Raw genomic sequence first — 15,382 nt, 5'->3', positions numbered from 1 at the left:
ATTTGAGACGAAGTATAATTTCCTCTCCCTTAATTATAGCAAAACAACTTTTTCAATCCGTGCAACCTCACGAATTGAAACTTTTTTGTTTTCTATAATTAATATTGCTAACTTGCAATACTTATCATAATTATCATGCTCCCACTAACATGATGATTATTAGCATAACACTTATGCTCCCACTAGCTTTGACATGTACCCAGAAATCAACTCACTTTCTTACCAAAGTTCAGATTTCTGATACTAGATTGTTTTGATAAGACTTTATCAAAATCATACACCTTCCTTTAGATAGCACACTTGTGAGTCTAAACAATTACGAAGAGGTATGCCGTAATCATAATGGTTAGACCTTTTTGCCACTTCTCACAAGTCCATATTAGTGTGCCGGTTAACCACACGCGCTCCACTAACGACTTTGAGAATGCAAATATCACAATTGCTATCTAGATAAAATCTACTTAGTGAAAGTGTTTCCTCACCATCATTTTCATGAATCGGAGAGAAACCTTATGACACTTAGATTTAATGGTGTATGTGTTCTTATCCATGTGAATTGTCAAAATCATAGTCACAAGACAAAGATAATGACAAATCCAAAACCATATGGATTGAACTCAATCTTAACTTCTTGCCACCTGGCAGCTCAAGGGCCTACCATTGCTTCCAAGTTGTTGTGCAACCAATTGAGAACTCTAAGAACTCATATGCAAAGCCAACTTTAACTGGAATGGGCACAGAATAAGTCAACACGATAGGTTATAAACCTCAAGTCGTGTGCTAGTGAAGAACTTCAGGTTTTATTCTTGATTAGTTCTTGAGACTTTCAAGACCTTTAAGACTCCCACTGTCCTCTAGACCTATAAGACTCCCTTGTCAAATATCCAAGAGAGAGTGTGGATTCTAATCAAGACAAACACTTCACACAATTGGCCTTAGTTGGTCTTTGTTTTATCCAAAACATCACAACTTACCAATTTCAAATGTACAAGAGTAGAAAACTTTTACTCTTACATTTGACAAGTGTTTTAAACCTTCTTTTGAGACATGTCACTCAAGTTACAATCTTGGAGTATGACTCTAAGACTTGTATTGGAACGAAGTATGACTCATCTTCTTGACTTAACCATTTCAACAATTCAAGATCCCTCTTCTTAGTCATAAGAATGCACTAAGATTTCCTTAGAGAACTAATTGTGCTATGGTTTCTTAATCATTAAGATGATCACAAAAGCTGATACTAAAGTACTCTCCCATCTTTTCAGATTTGAGAAACTTTTATCCTTCTGCCTAAATTGATTCTTCTTATTCGCTCTGCCATTCATTGGAACCTTTTTCCAATGTCTCAGAATTACACTTAAGCTTGTAAGTATAATCATATTTACTGTGCTTTAGTAAACTATGACGAATAGTTTTATCAATCTTTTTGTGGTGGACTTGACCAGTGCACAAGAATGTGTACTCGATCCCTTAGTCCTTTACTTGACTCACACATCCATGTGAACAAGTAATTAGTCTTAATTTTCCAAAACTTGAAAGTTCTCATTCATCATGCTATACAACTTGCATGATTCCAAGTTCCGATCCACTTGAAACTTGGGTGATGAGAATCTTTCCTTATTTGGTAAATTTAGACATTACCACAAATGAAAGAATCAATTTCATATTTCCACTCTTGCTATTAATGGAATCATATAAGCAACAATTTTTCCTCAAATGCCATTGTAAGGATATTTTTAAAATAAATAAAATCAAAAATTTTCTTTTATTTTAAAACTTTGCGGAAAAAACTTATCCTTACAATCCATAAGCACATGAAAACTTGTTGTTATCTATTCCTAAGCAATATATCATAACTCCTAAGAAGTAGCTCAAGAATCCGATCTTCAAACTATGCGATAGAAATCCATCTACGCCATCAGATTCAGCATATTCTTTCTTTAAGTTTCTTCACTTTTCTTTCATTCTTAAAACATCACCATGTGACCCAGTCACATCATGTATCAAGAATCTCAGAATAGAAACTTAACAGAGTTAGATAGTGGAATTTACCTGAAGTAGAATCAAACTTATTGACTTTAACATCCTTAGGTTAATTTTGGCAGCTTCGCAACCAATGCCCCTTTCTTTGGAAATACAAACATATGGACCCTTTGATAATGGTACACATGACTATCACAGACTTAGCTTTTCTCTTTACCATTTGGTCAACCGAGTTGACTATGGCCGATCCCTTTCCATTGGGAAGAGAATGCTTTACTGGATATCCAATGTCGTCATTGTCAATGTCCATAAAGTTTTAGGAAGTTGATCTTAGCAAATATATAAGATCGTTAAGGGTCTTGTCATAGTCGGTTTCATAGGTGTTCCAAAAGAACTCACTATGTAACTTAGAAAGTGATTGAACCACCAACTTTCTTAAGACTTTGACACCCAACTCTCCCGGCTTGTCAATATGTGACTACATCTCCAAGATGTGTTCACACCTAGACCTTGCCTTGCCAATAGGGCTTGAGTGACCTTAAACTTTTCAAGAACTTGTGGGTTAGGGAGAATAATTGGAAGAGGTGAAGAAGTATGATATCCATGGGACATCATCTTCATTTAGGAAACCTTGTTTCAAGAGATTTGAGAAGATCATAAATGTCTAAACCAGACATCTTTTGGGAGATATTCAAGATAGTTGATCTTAAGTCCTTAATATGACACCCAATATGAAATATTAAGGCTAGGACCCAACAAACTATTTTATAACTTAGAAGAGGTATGCCGTAATCCAAGGTATAAAATATTTGAAGGTAGGTGAATGACGATTCACCAATTTCCACCAAGATAAACGAAATGTATTATTAGGTTTTAATTGGTTTTGAAACTCCTAGATCTTTGAGATTCATTGAACTGTTCAATGGCATGTTTCAATCTCGAGTGTGCCCTTCAGGTTTTGTGACTGGGATGCCGAGGATCACAAAACAAGGTGTGAAGTAACCATGCAAATCACTTGGTACCCTTAATAAATTACCCCTCAATCGATGTGCCGGTTAACCACACACGCTCCATCGATACTATGATAAATATTAAGTCACCCTTTACCTACCTTGTTAAGTCCAAGTTAGTGTGCCGGTTAACCACACACGCTCCACTAACGACTTTGACAAAGTGTAAAGTGTAATTTCATGGATTAGCACCTTATTCACATTTTCCTAAGTAACTAAGATTGGGTATTATTAAGAGTTTAGTTACTTAGTATTATCATTAATACTTTTAATGAAGGGAGAATTCTAGTCCTGTCAAACCCGTTCGGCTAACGACCCTCCACCAGTCAAGCAAGCGGTGGGAGAGAGTGGACACCCATTAAGTTGCCATTTTATAGGCAACAACCTTATACCCACCTTATAGACCGGCTTCGTGAATGAGGCGTACTAGCGGTAAGACTGACTTTACTCTTATACATATATATATTATTAACTTATAATATTATAAAGTATAAGGGTTGAATTTTAACTTTTAAAATTCTAAGGGTTAACTTGGAATTAAAGTATTCATAAGTGAAAACTTTACAAATTCCAAAACTTGAGGGCAAGTTTTGAAACTATTCAAAACTAATTAATTCCATAAATTATGTGTTTAAAGTAGTTTTAATCCAAAAACTCTTCAAGTTCCATAACTTGAGGACAAGTTATGGAAGACTTTAACCTAATAAAAGAACTAACTTTTCCTTTATTTTATAACTTATGGATTTAATTATGGTTACATATTTTTCTTTTAATGAAGTGACTCTTGAACTTTCATAACTTGAGGACAAGTTATGGAGTCATAAAAAAACATTCAATGACACAAGACTCTTCATTTTGTAACCATTGCCAATTATTATGAGTTTTATGAGTCTTTAATGTGACTCTTCATGTAACTTGAGGACAAGTTACACAAACACATTTTATACTCAACTCTTAGATTAAAATGGACTGAAAACAACTATTTCACTCAACATTTCTATTAATCTAAGCAACTCATAAGAACAAGATAATTCAAATCAAACTTTTTCATGTAATTAGTCTAAACCTTAAACTAATACAAAACATGAATCTATTGACAATTATCTTTGAAAATGGATTAGCATGAACATTACCACATCAAAAACAAGTTTATAAGATCAAAAACAACTTAGGGTAATGTTCCTAGTCCATTTCTAGCCAAAAACCTCGAATATATGCTGTCTGGGGCTCCTACTCGGCGAGTGGCATCAACCAACTCGGCGAGTTGGATGCATTTTGCCTTGGACTCGGAGAGTCCATTTATGGACTCGGCGAGTCTGCTGGGCAGACAGCATCAAAACTCGATTTTCCAGCTTCTTTTGCAAGTATAACAAGAAAACAAGCCTAGGCTCTGATACCACTGTTGGGTTTTGAGCATTCTAACACTCCTAAGTGTACATGCAACCCTAAATACCTTGGATCTATGTTTTCTCTATTATACATACAAATAAGAACTTCCAAGGTATTATCCTAATCTAGCATACAAAACAATAACTATAGCAAGATATAATACATACCTCTTTGATGTAGAAAGTCTTCATGAAGCTTGAGTGCCTAGTGCCCCAAGTGTGACACCTCAAATGGAATCACAATCATCAAAACACTTGGAATGACTTGAGAGAATTCTACACTCATCAAAATCGGCTAGCCCTTTCACTTCACACACTAGTGTGATTCTAGTTACCAATTTTGTCAAGAATAAGATCTTTATATAGTGTTACAATTAGGGCAAACCCTAATTGTCATGACTTTCCATTTCCTTGGATCCATGGGTACAAATACACCATGGAGCATCCATGAACCATCCTATGGGTTTTAGCCCAACTTGATTATCCATGGAGCATTAGCCCACTATACAAGTATGGATGATTTACACAATCAACCCATATATTTAATTAGTCTTCTTTTGATCACTTAATTAATCCTAGATTAATTCTTGATCAATACTAATTAAATAATCTCATTATACTTATTATTAATATACTAGAACTTATAATATATTAATAACCATAAGTGTCTTATTTCTCTCATCCAAGTGCATGATGGTATGCAACCCAAATGGACCATGCCGGGTCGGGTCAAGTCTTACCAAATATAGTTATGGACTTAGACATTAATCCAACAGAAATGTCATAAGCCCCCGACCATCGGTAACGAACTCCGAATGGCGTCCAACACCGGAGCCATCACGGTCAATCGCAAACATACATCGGAGCCATCACGGTCAATTGCAAACATACATCTCGCAATGGGGCAGTCTCCGCCCTGCACCTCAGGGCATCGACTGCCAAATTAGCCTTGCCCGGATGATACAGGATCTCACAATCATAATCCTTGACCACATCCAACCACCTCATCTGCCGCATATTTAGGTTAGGCTGATCCATCAAATACTTCAGGCTCTTATGGTCTATGTATATCGTACACCGAACCCCATACAGATAGTGACGCCAAATTTTGAGGGAGAACACCACCGTCCTCAAATCTAGATCATGGGTGGGATACCTCGTCTCATGAGGCTTCAGCTGCCTCGATGCGTATTCTATCACATGCCCTCTCTGCATCAGCACCGCTCCCAACCCCAAAGATCGACGCATCACAGTATACCATAAAGTCCTCCGTCCCCTCCGGGAGGGCTAATACCGGGGCTTCGCATAACCTTTGGTGAAGCGTCTCAAAGGAGGCCTGCTACTCGGGGCCCCATGAAAAAGCAACACCCTTCCGGGTCAACCTGGTGAGTGGCACTACGATGTTAGAGAAATCCCTGATAAATCTCCGATAATAACCTCCCAACCCTAAGTAACTCCTGATCTCGAAGGGTGACCTCGGCACCTCCCAACTCATCACTGCCTTAACTTTGGCCGGGTTGACCAATATCCCTCTCTGGTTAACGAGATGTCCTAGGAACTGGACCTCTCGCAACCAGAAATCACACTTGGAGAATTTGGCATAAAGTCACTCCGATCTCAGAACTCCGAGGATCTCCCTCAAATGCTCCTCATGCTGCTCTCTAGATCTCGAATATACCAAAATGTTGTTGATGAATACAATCACCGACCGATCCAACATCGGCCTGCATACTCGGTTCATGAGATCCATGAACACTGCCGGGGCATTGGTGAGCCCCAAAGGCATCACCACAAACTCGTAATGCCCATAACGCGTCCTGAACGCTGTCTTCTGGATGTCCTCATCTCGCACCCTCACCTAATGATATCCAGACCTCAAATCAATCTTGGAGAACCAAGATGCTCCCTGCAACTGATCGAATAAATCGTCGATCCTCGGCAACGGGTAACGGTTCTTGACCGTCAGCTTGTTCAACTCTCGGTAATCAATACACATCCGGTGTGAACCATCCTTCTTCTTGACAAAAAGGATAGGTGCTCCCCAAGGCGAGCTGCTCGGCCGAATAAATCCCTTTCCCAGCAGCTCCTGAAGCTGTGAGGATAACTCTTGCATCTCTAGAGGTGCAAGGCGATAAGACACCTTGGCAATAGGCGTGCCCCCCGTAACCAAATCGATGCTGAACTCCACTTGCCTCACGGGAGGCACACCCGACAACTCCTCTGGAAATACATCCGGAAACTCACGCACTATCGGAACCTCCTCAACTGATCTCGGCCTCTCTGAATCAACCCACGTATCCATCACATATGCCACAAAACCCTTATAGCCTTGCTAGAGACACTGCCTCACCCTAGCGGTCGAACAAAACGCTGACCCAGAACGTGTACCCTCTTTGTACACCGTAAGAACTCCCCCACTAGGGTCTCGTATGGTCACCCGCTGCCGTTCGCAGTCGATAACCGCACCGAATCTGCTCAACCAGTCCATGCCCACAATGACACAGACATCACCCAACGCAATAGCAACCAACTCAATCGGAAACTCATCACCGAATATCTCGAATACGCACCCACGGATCACCTCCGTGGCATATATCACCCTCTCGTCAGCTATGGAAACTCTCAAAGGCCGACTCAACGCCTCACGACTAGTACTAATATGCTGACTAAAAGCCAAAGATACAAAAGACCGACTCGCATCTGATTCAAATAACACCAAGGAAGGTACATAATTCACAAGAAAAGTACCTACGCATAACATACTATAAGCATAATATCTCGACATCAAAATAAATACATGAAAGAATACATACCAGCCACGACATCGGGCGCTACGCGGACCTCCTCTGCGGTCAACTGAAAGGCTCTCCCTCGTGCCCTCGGCGTCTCGGCCTTAACTGGCCGACTCTCGGTAGCTCTGATGGCGGCAGGGGCAAATCCCTGAGGTGCTCCCTGAGCTGATCCCCGCAACCACGGACACTCTGCCTTTCGGTGTCCGGTCTGGTTGCAGTGAAAACACACTGCAAACCCCTTGGGGCAGTCCTTGGCCATATGCCCCTCCTTGCCACACTTGTAGCAAGATCCAGCTCTACAAACTCCATCATGACCCTTGCCGCACTTTCCACAAGTGCGGCCCTTCTGGCCCCCCTGATTTGGGATCAGCGGGCTTGGACCGCTTGGTTGCCGGCTGAGACTGTGCCGGTCGCCGATCCCTCCCCTGAGACTCCGCCTCCTCCCTAGCCTGAGTCTCTAGCTCGATCTCCCTCTTCCGGGCATTTTCCTGAAGCTCGACAAATGTCTGGTACGAGGAGTTCGCCACGAACTCCCGAATGTCTCTCCTCAAGATACTCAAATATCGGCTCATACGTGCCTTCTCATTAGACACGTGCTCAGGGCAGAACATCGCCCTCTTGTGGAACATCCTGGTAATCACCGTCACAGACTCAGTACCCTGCTTGAGGGTCAGAAACTCCTGGGCCAAACGCTCCCTCTCCACCTGGGGAACGTACTCATCTTGGAACATGGCAGTGAACCTCTCCCAGGTCACTGCCGCAATCTCAGCAGGCGTAAAGTGCGCCGTCACAAACTTCCACCAGTCCTTCGCTCCCAAGCGAAGCTGGTTCAGCGCGAACCGGACTCTCAAATGCTCAGGAGATGAGCAAGTAAAGAAACACCCCTCTATGTCTGAAATCCATCTCATAGCCGCCACCGGGTCCTGGGTCCCGTCAAACTCCGACGGTTTTGTGTTGCTGAACTCTCGGAACAGCAACGCATCACCACCCTGCGGCCTTGCAGCAGCAACAACTGCGGTGGCCGCTGCAACAGCAGCCTCAGAAAGAGCAGCATAACGCTCGTCGAAAGTCTCAATCAGCGTGGTCTTAATAGACCCGAATATCTCTGGTATCTCTGCCTTGATGGCTGCAGCCACCTCCTCGTGGATGATCCGGCGGATCTCCTCATCACTAGCCCTACTGCTATCTGGTATAAGACGTGTCCTCACCATGATCTACCTCTGAAATATAACATACGATAGATTAGAACCCATTCGAGCATACTCCCACTCGACAACTCATCCCTCATTGATCCTTGGCATTCCGAAGATTCTTACTTGAACTGTACACCACCCCGGTGCTTTCAGTAGTACGGGCCCAATACTACTGTCTGCACCGTTTCAGTATACACCCCAAATCCTCCTCTTCGGATCTCAAGTTCCAAGTACTCTATTATGCATAATCCACTCTCTAACAAATCTCTCATAAGCTCCTCGCTGCTACCTACTCACTCTCAAGCATCTAATAGCAGCTCACCTCTCCCTAGGCCAAGGCATCACAAATCAGGCCATGCTAGTCCTAATAGGAGTACCTAGCCCACTCTAGCATGAGAATACTGTTGGGTTTTGAGCATTCTAACACTCCTAAGTGTACATGCAACCCTAAATACTTTGGATCTATGTTTTCTCTATTATACATGCAAATAAGAACATCCAAGGTATTATCCTAATCTAGCATACAAAAACAATAACTATAGCAAGATAGAATACATACCTCTTTGGTGAAGAAAGTCTTCATGAAGCTTGAGTGTCTAGTGCCCCAAGTCTGACACCTCAAATGGAATCACAATCATCAAAACACTTGGAATGACTTGAGAGAATTCTACACTCATCAAAATCGGCTAGCCCTTTCTTCACACACACTAGTGTGATTCTAGTCACCGATTTTGCCAAGAATAATATCTTTATATAGTGTTACAATTAGGGCAAACCCTAATTGTCATGACTTTCCATTTCCTTGGATCCATGGGTTCAAATACACCATGGAGCATCCATGAACCATCCTATGGGTTTTAGCCCAACTTGATTATCCATGGAGCATTAGCCCACTATACAAGTATGGATGATTTACACAATCAACCCATATATTTAATTAGTCTTCTTTTGATCACTTAATTAATCCTAGATTAATTCTTGATCAATACTAATTAAATAATCTTATTATTCTTATTATTAATATACTAGAACTTATAATATATTAATAACCATAAGTGTCTTATTTCTCTCATCCAAGTGCATGATGGTATGCAACCCAAATGGACCATGCCGGGTCGGGTCAAGTCTTACCAAATATAGTTATGGACTTAGACATTAATCCAACAGTCTCCCACTTGGATAAGTCTAAAACTATTATTGCGTATGACTTCAGGAACCAACCGGCAATCGTAGCTCTCAAAAAGCTTCTGTCGAACTCTGACCTTGTCGATGAACTCTGACCTTTGTCAGTGACTTGTCCATTAGATAAGGGATCATATATTCCTCCATTCTAGATATCATATGGACTGAGACATGGATTATAATCATTCTCTCTGTCCATTTGTTGTTTCCCGATTTCTGATTTATGACGACTGACTAATTGAACAAATCAAATCAGTCCTGGCCCGGCCGAGCACTTCCATTTGTCATCATCAAATCATCGAGGGGCCCACAGATATCGCTTTTATCCCGAAGGTAAAAGGAACGGATAAACTTCGACTCATATGGCTTGTTCTACTACTCGTTGAATCATACACAAAGGCACGTTTTATAGCACAGAGTTACCAAATGCGGTTTCGTGCAATCAATGTACTATCAACTCATAGTAACAACTCATATCTCTAGGTTTGAAGAATATAAGATATTATCGTCTCATGATCACTCGTGATAAAATCCATGAAGTGATTCCAATGAGCGCGGGTTGAATCCAATACTCAGAACTTATGAGCACTCATGAGTGTTGTAGCCTTGTCCAACACCTTAGACCTCTACAAGCCAACCCATGACAATCTTAATTCATATCTACTTCCAACATATGACCGACTGTGGATGGTTTGAATAACTTAGTCATTCCGGAAGAATAACCCAGTTTATTCGGGAAGTCAAAACATGCAAAGTGAAACACAATAATAATTGAATCCAATATGGTATCAACTCTTTGAACATAAATAAAACACCTTTTATTTATCACCATATGATTACACATTATTCATTGTATACTGTTTCAGCTATCAACTTTATTCTTGAATTTAAAACAATAGTTGTCCCATGCTCCAAGCATGTACACTATGTTTTCTAAACACTAGTCATGCCACACACCAAGTATGCATACAATGTTTGTCTATGATCTTTACTTTGTGAACTAGATCAATTGAACATTACTTCAATGATTCTCTTTTCACACTCCCAAATCCTTACTGCAAATGCAAGAATTCCAAATTCATGCCATTTACTGGAATCTGTCAGATTCTAAACTTATATGCATTGATCCTCTTGTAATGATTATGCACAAAGTCATAAAGACTTGGCAACAATCATTACAGAGTATTCCAAAGGAGATCAACTCCTTGGAAATATCCTTCTTGCATTAAGTTTCCTTAATCTTACACAGATTGAAAATTCTAACTTTGAAACATTTCCAGATTCCATTTTGACTATCACTTCTGAACAAGAGTTGCCTCCTTACAGATTATGTCAATATGGTCCTTCCAGAATTATCACTATACTTCCAATTGTCCTTGAGTAACCAATCTTTGGTAAACCTTAGATTGTCCTCGACAATTGTTTGATCCTTTTAGTCATATCCAGTTCTAAACCTTTTCCCTTCTTAATGCCCCAGGCATTTGGAAAATTTTAGAACGGATGATTATAGCACATGTAATCGATCCTATATCCGAAGCATATGAGACACGATTCATGATGTCTCACATAAAGACTAAACTAGTCTTTTGCTATAATATTCATGCCATTTACTGGAATCTGTCAGATTCTAAACTTATATGCATTGATCCTCTTGTAATGATTATGCACAAAGTCATAAAGACTTGGCAACAATCATTACAGAGTATTCCAAAGGAGATCAACTCCTTGGAAATATCCTTCTTGCATTATGTTTCCTTAATCTTACACAGATTGAAAATTCTAACTTTGAAACATTTCCAGATTCCATTTTGACTATCACTTCTGAACAAGAGTTGCCTCCTTACAGATTATGTCAATATGGTCCTTCCAGAATTATCACTATACTTCCAATTGTCCTTGAGTAACCAATCTTTGGTAAACCTTAGATTGTCCTCAACAATTGTTTGATCCTTTTAGTCATATCCAGTTCTAAACCTTTTCCTTTCTTAATGCCCCAGGCATTTGGAAAATTTTAGAACGGATGATTATAGCACATGTAATCGATCCTATATCCGAAGCATATGAGACACGATTCATGATGTCTCACATAAAGACTAAACTAGTCTTTTGCTATAATATTCATGCCATTTACTGGAATCTGTCAGATTCTAAACTTATATGCATTGATCCTCTTGTAATGATTATGCACAAAGTCATAAAGACTTGGCAACAATCATTACAGAGTATTCCAAAGGAGATCAACTCCTTGGAAATATCCTTCTTGCATTAAGTTTCCTTAATCTTACACAGATTGAAAATTCTAACTTTGAAACATTTCCAGATTCCATTTTGACTATCACTTCTGAACAAGAGTTGCCTCCTTACAGATTATGTCAATATGGTCCTTCCAGAATTATCACTATACTTCCAATTGTCCTTGAGCAACCAATCTTTGGTAAACCTTAGATTGTCCTCGACAATTGTTTGATCCTTTTAGTCATATCCAGTTCTAAACCTTTTCCCTTCTTAATGCCCCAGGCATTTGGAAAATTTTAGAACGGATGATTATAGCACATGTAATCGATCCTATATCCGAAGCATATGAGACACGATTCATGATGTCTCACATAAAGACTAAACTAGTCTTTTGCTATAATATGTCCATTTCAATTTGCCAAGTTCTCATAATTCAGATTATGAAAAGGGATGCCGTAATCATAATCGAATTTCAGAACGCAAATAATGGACCCATATACAGAATTTCCTTATGTTGAGCCATTCCAACATGAAATTCATATATATATTTGACTAAATGATTAAAACCTCACGATCTAAGCTTATAGATTTGAGATGAAGTATAATTTCCTCTCCCTTAATTATAGCAAAACAACTCTTTCCCAATTGAAACTTTTGTGTTCTATAATTAACATTGCTAACTTGCAATACTTATCATAATTATCATGCTCCCACTAACATGATGATTATTAGCATATCACTTATGCTCCCACTAGCTTTGACATGTACTCAGAAATCAGCTGGACTTCTAGAAATCAATACTTCATTGACTTTCTTACCAAAGTTCAGATTTCTGATACTAGATTGTTTTGATAAGACTTTATCAAAATCATACACCTTCCCTTAGATAGCACACTTGTGAGTCTAAACAATTATGAAGAGGGATGCCGTAATCAATATGTAGACCTTTTTGCCACTTCTCACAAGTCCATGTTAGTGTGCCGGTTAACCACACGCGCTCCACTAACGACTTTGAGAATGCAAATATCACAATTGCTATCTAGCTAAAATCTACTTAGTGAAAGTGTTTCCTCACCATCATTTTCAAGAATCGGAGAGAAACCTTATGACACTTAGATTTACTGGTGTATGTGTTCTTATCCATGTGAATTGTCAAAATCATAGTCACAAGACAAGGATAATGACAAACCCAAACTCATATGGACTGAACTCAATCTTAATTTCTTGCCACCTGGCAGCTCAAGGGCCTACCATTGCTTCCAAGTTGTTGTGCAACCAATTGAGAACCCTAAGAAATCATATGCAAAGCCAACTTTAACTGGAATAGGCACAGAATAAGTCAACACGATAGGTTATAAACCTCAAGTCGTGTGCTAGTGAAGAACTTCAGGTTTTATTCTTGATTAGTTCTTGAGACTTTCAAGACCTTTAAGACTCCCACTGTCCTCTTGACCTATAAGACTCCCTTGTCAAACATCCAAGAGACAGTGTGGATTCTAATCAAGACAAACACTTCACACAATTGGCCTAAGTTGGTCTTTGTTTTATCCAAAACATCACAACTTACCAATTTCAAATGTACAAGAGTAGAAAACTTTTACTCTTACATTTGACAAGTGTTTTAAACCTTCTTTAAGACATGTCACTCAAAATACAATCTTGGAGTATGACTCTAAGACTTGTATTGGAACGAGGTATGACTCATCTTCTTGATTTAACCATTTCAACAATTCAAGATCCCTCTTCTTAGTCATAAGAATGCACTAAGATTTCCTTAGAGAACTAATTTTGATATGGTTTCTTAATCATTAAGATGATCACAAAAGCTGATACTAAAGTACTCTCCCATCTTTTCAGATTTGAGAAACTTTTATCCTTCTGCCTAATTTGATTCTTCTTATTCGCTCTGCCTTACATTGGAACCTTTTCCAATGTCTCAGAGTTACACTTAAGCATGTAAGTATAATCATATTTACTGAGCTTAAGTAAATCAAGACGAATAGTCTTATCAAACTTTTGTGGTGGACTAAATAAGTGCACAAGACTATGTACTCGATCCCTTAGTCCATTACTTGACTCACACATCCATGTGAACAAGTAATTAGTCTTAATTTTCCAATGCTTGAAAGTTCTCATTCATCATGCTATACAACTTGCATGATTCCAAGTTCCGGTCCAATTGAAACTTGGGTGATGAGAATCTTTCCTTATTTGGTAAATTTAGACATTACCACAAATGAAAGAATCAATTTCATATTTCCACTCTTGCTCTTAATGGAATCGTATAAGCAACAATTTTTCCTCAAATGCCATTGTAAGGATATTTTAAAATAAATAAAATCAAAAAATTTCTTTTATTTTAAAACTTTGCGGGAAAAAAAAACTTATCCTTACAATCCATATGAAAACTTGTTGTTATCTATTCCTAAGCAATATCTCATAACTCCTAAGAAGTTGCTCAAGAATCCGATCTTCAAACTATGCGATAGAAATCCATCTATGCGATCAGATTCAGCATATTCTTTCTTTAAGTTTCTTCACTTTTCTTTGATTCTTAAAACATCACCATGTGACCCAGTCACATCATGTATCAAGAATCTCAGAATAGAAACTTAACAGAGTTAGATAGTGGAATTTACCTGAAGTAGAGTCAAACTTATTGACTTTAACATCCTTGGGTAAATTTGGCAGATTCGTAACCAATGTCCCTTCCTTTGGAAATATAAACATATGGACCCTTTGATAATGGTACACGGGACTATCACAGATTAGCTTTTCTCTTTACCATTTAGTCAACCGAGTTGACTATGGCCGATCCCTTTCCATTGGGAAGAGAATGCTTTTCTGGATTTCCTGTGTCACTATTGTCAATGTCCATAAAGTTTTTAGGAAGTTGATCTTAGCAAACAGATAAGATCATTAAGGGTCTTGTCATAGTCTGTTTCATAGGTGTCCTAAAGGAACTCACTATGTGACTTAGAAAATGATTGAACCACCAACTTTCTCAAGACTTTGACACCCAACTCTCCCGGCTTGTCAATATGTGACTACATCTCCAAGATGTGACCATACCTTGACCTTGCCTTGCCAATAGGGCTTGAGTGACCTTAAACTTTTTTTTCAAGAACTTGTGGGTTAGGGAGAATAATTGGAAGAGGTGAAAGAAGTATGATATCCATGGGACATCATCTTCATTAGGAAACCTTGTTTCAAGAGATTTGGGAAGATCATAGGTGTCTATTACAGACATCTTTTGTGAGATATTCAAGATAGTTGATTTAAAGTCCTTAATATGACACCCAATATGAAATATTAAGGCTAGGACCCAACAAACTATTTTATAACTTAGAAGAGGTATGCCGTAATCCAAGCTATAAAATATTTGAAGGTAGGTGAATGACGATTCACCAATTTCCACCAAGATAAACGAAATGTATTATTAGGTTTTAATTGGTTTTGAAACTCCTAGATCTTTGAGATTCATTGAACTGTTCAATGGCATGTTTCAATCTCGAGTGTGCCCTCCAAGTTTTGTGACTGGGATGCCGAGGATCACAAAATGAGGTGTGAAGTAACCATGCAAATCACTTGGTACCCTT

Source organism: Lactuca serriola, chromosome 2, assembly GCF_051521515.1.
Source record: "Lactuca serriola cultivar US96UC23 chromosome 2, Lser_US96UC23_V15, whole genome shotgun sequence".
Classification (NCBI taxonomy): domain Eukaryota; kingdom Viridiplantae; phylum Streptophyta; class Magnoliopsida; order Asterales; family Asteraceae; genus Lactuca; species Lactuca serriola.
Note: the sequence above shows the minus strand (reverse complement) of the source record.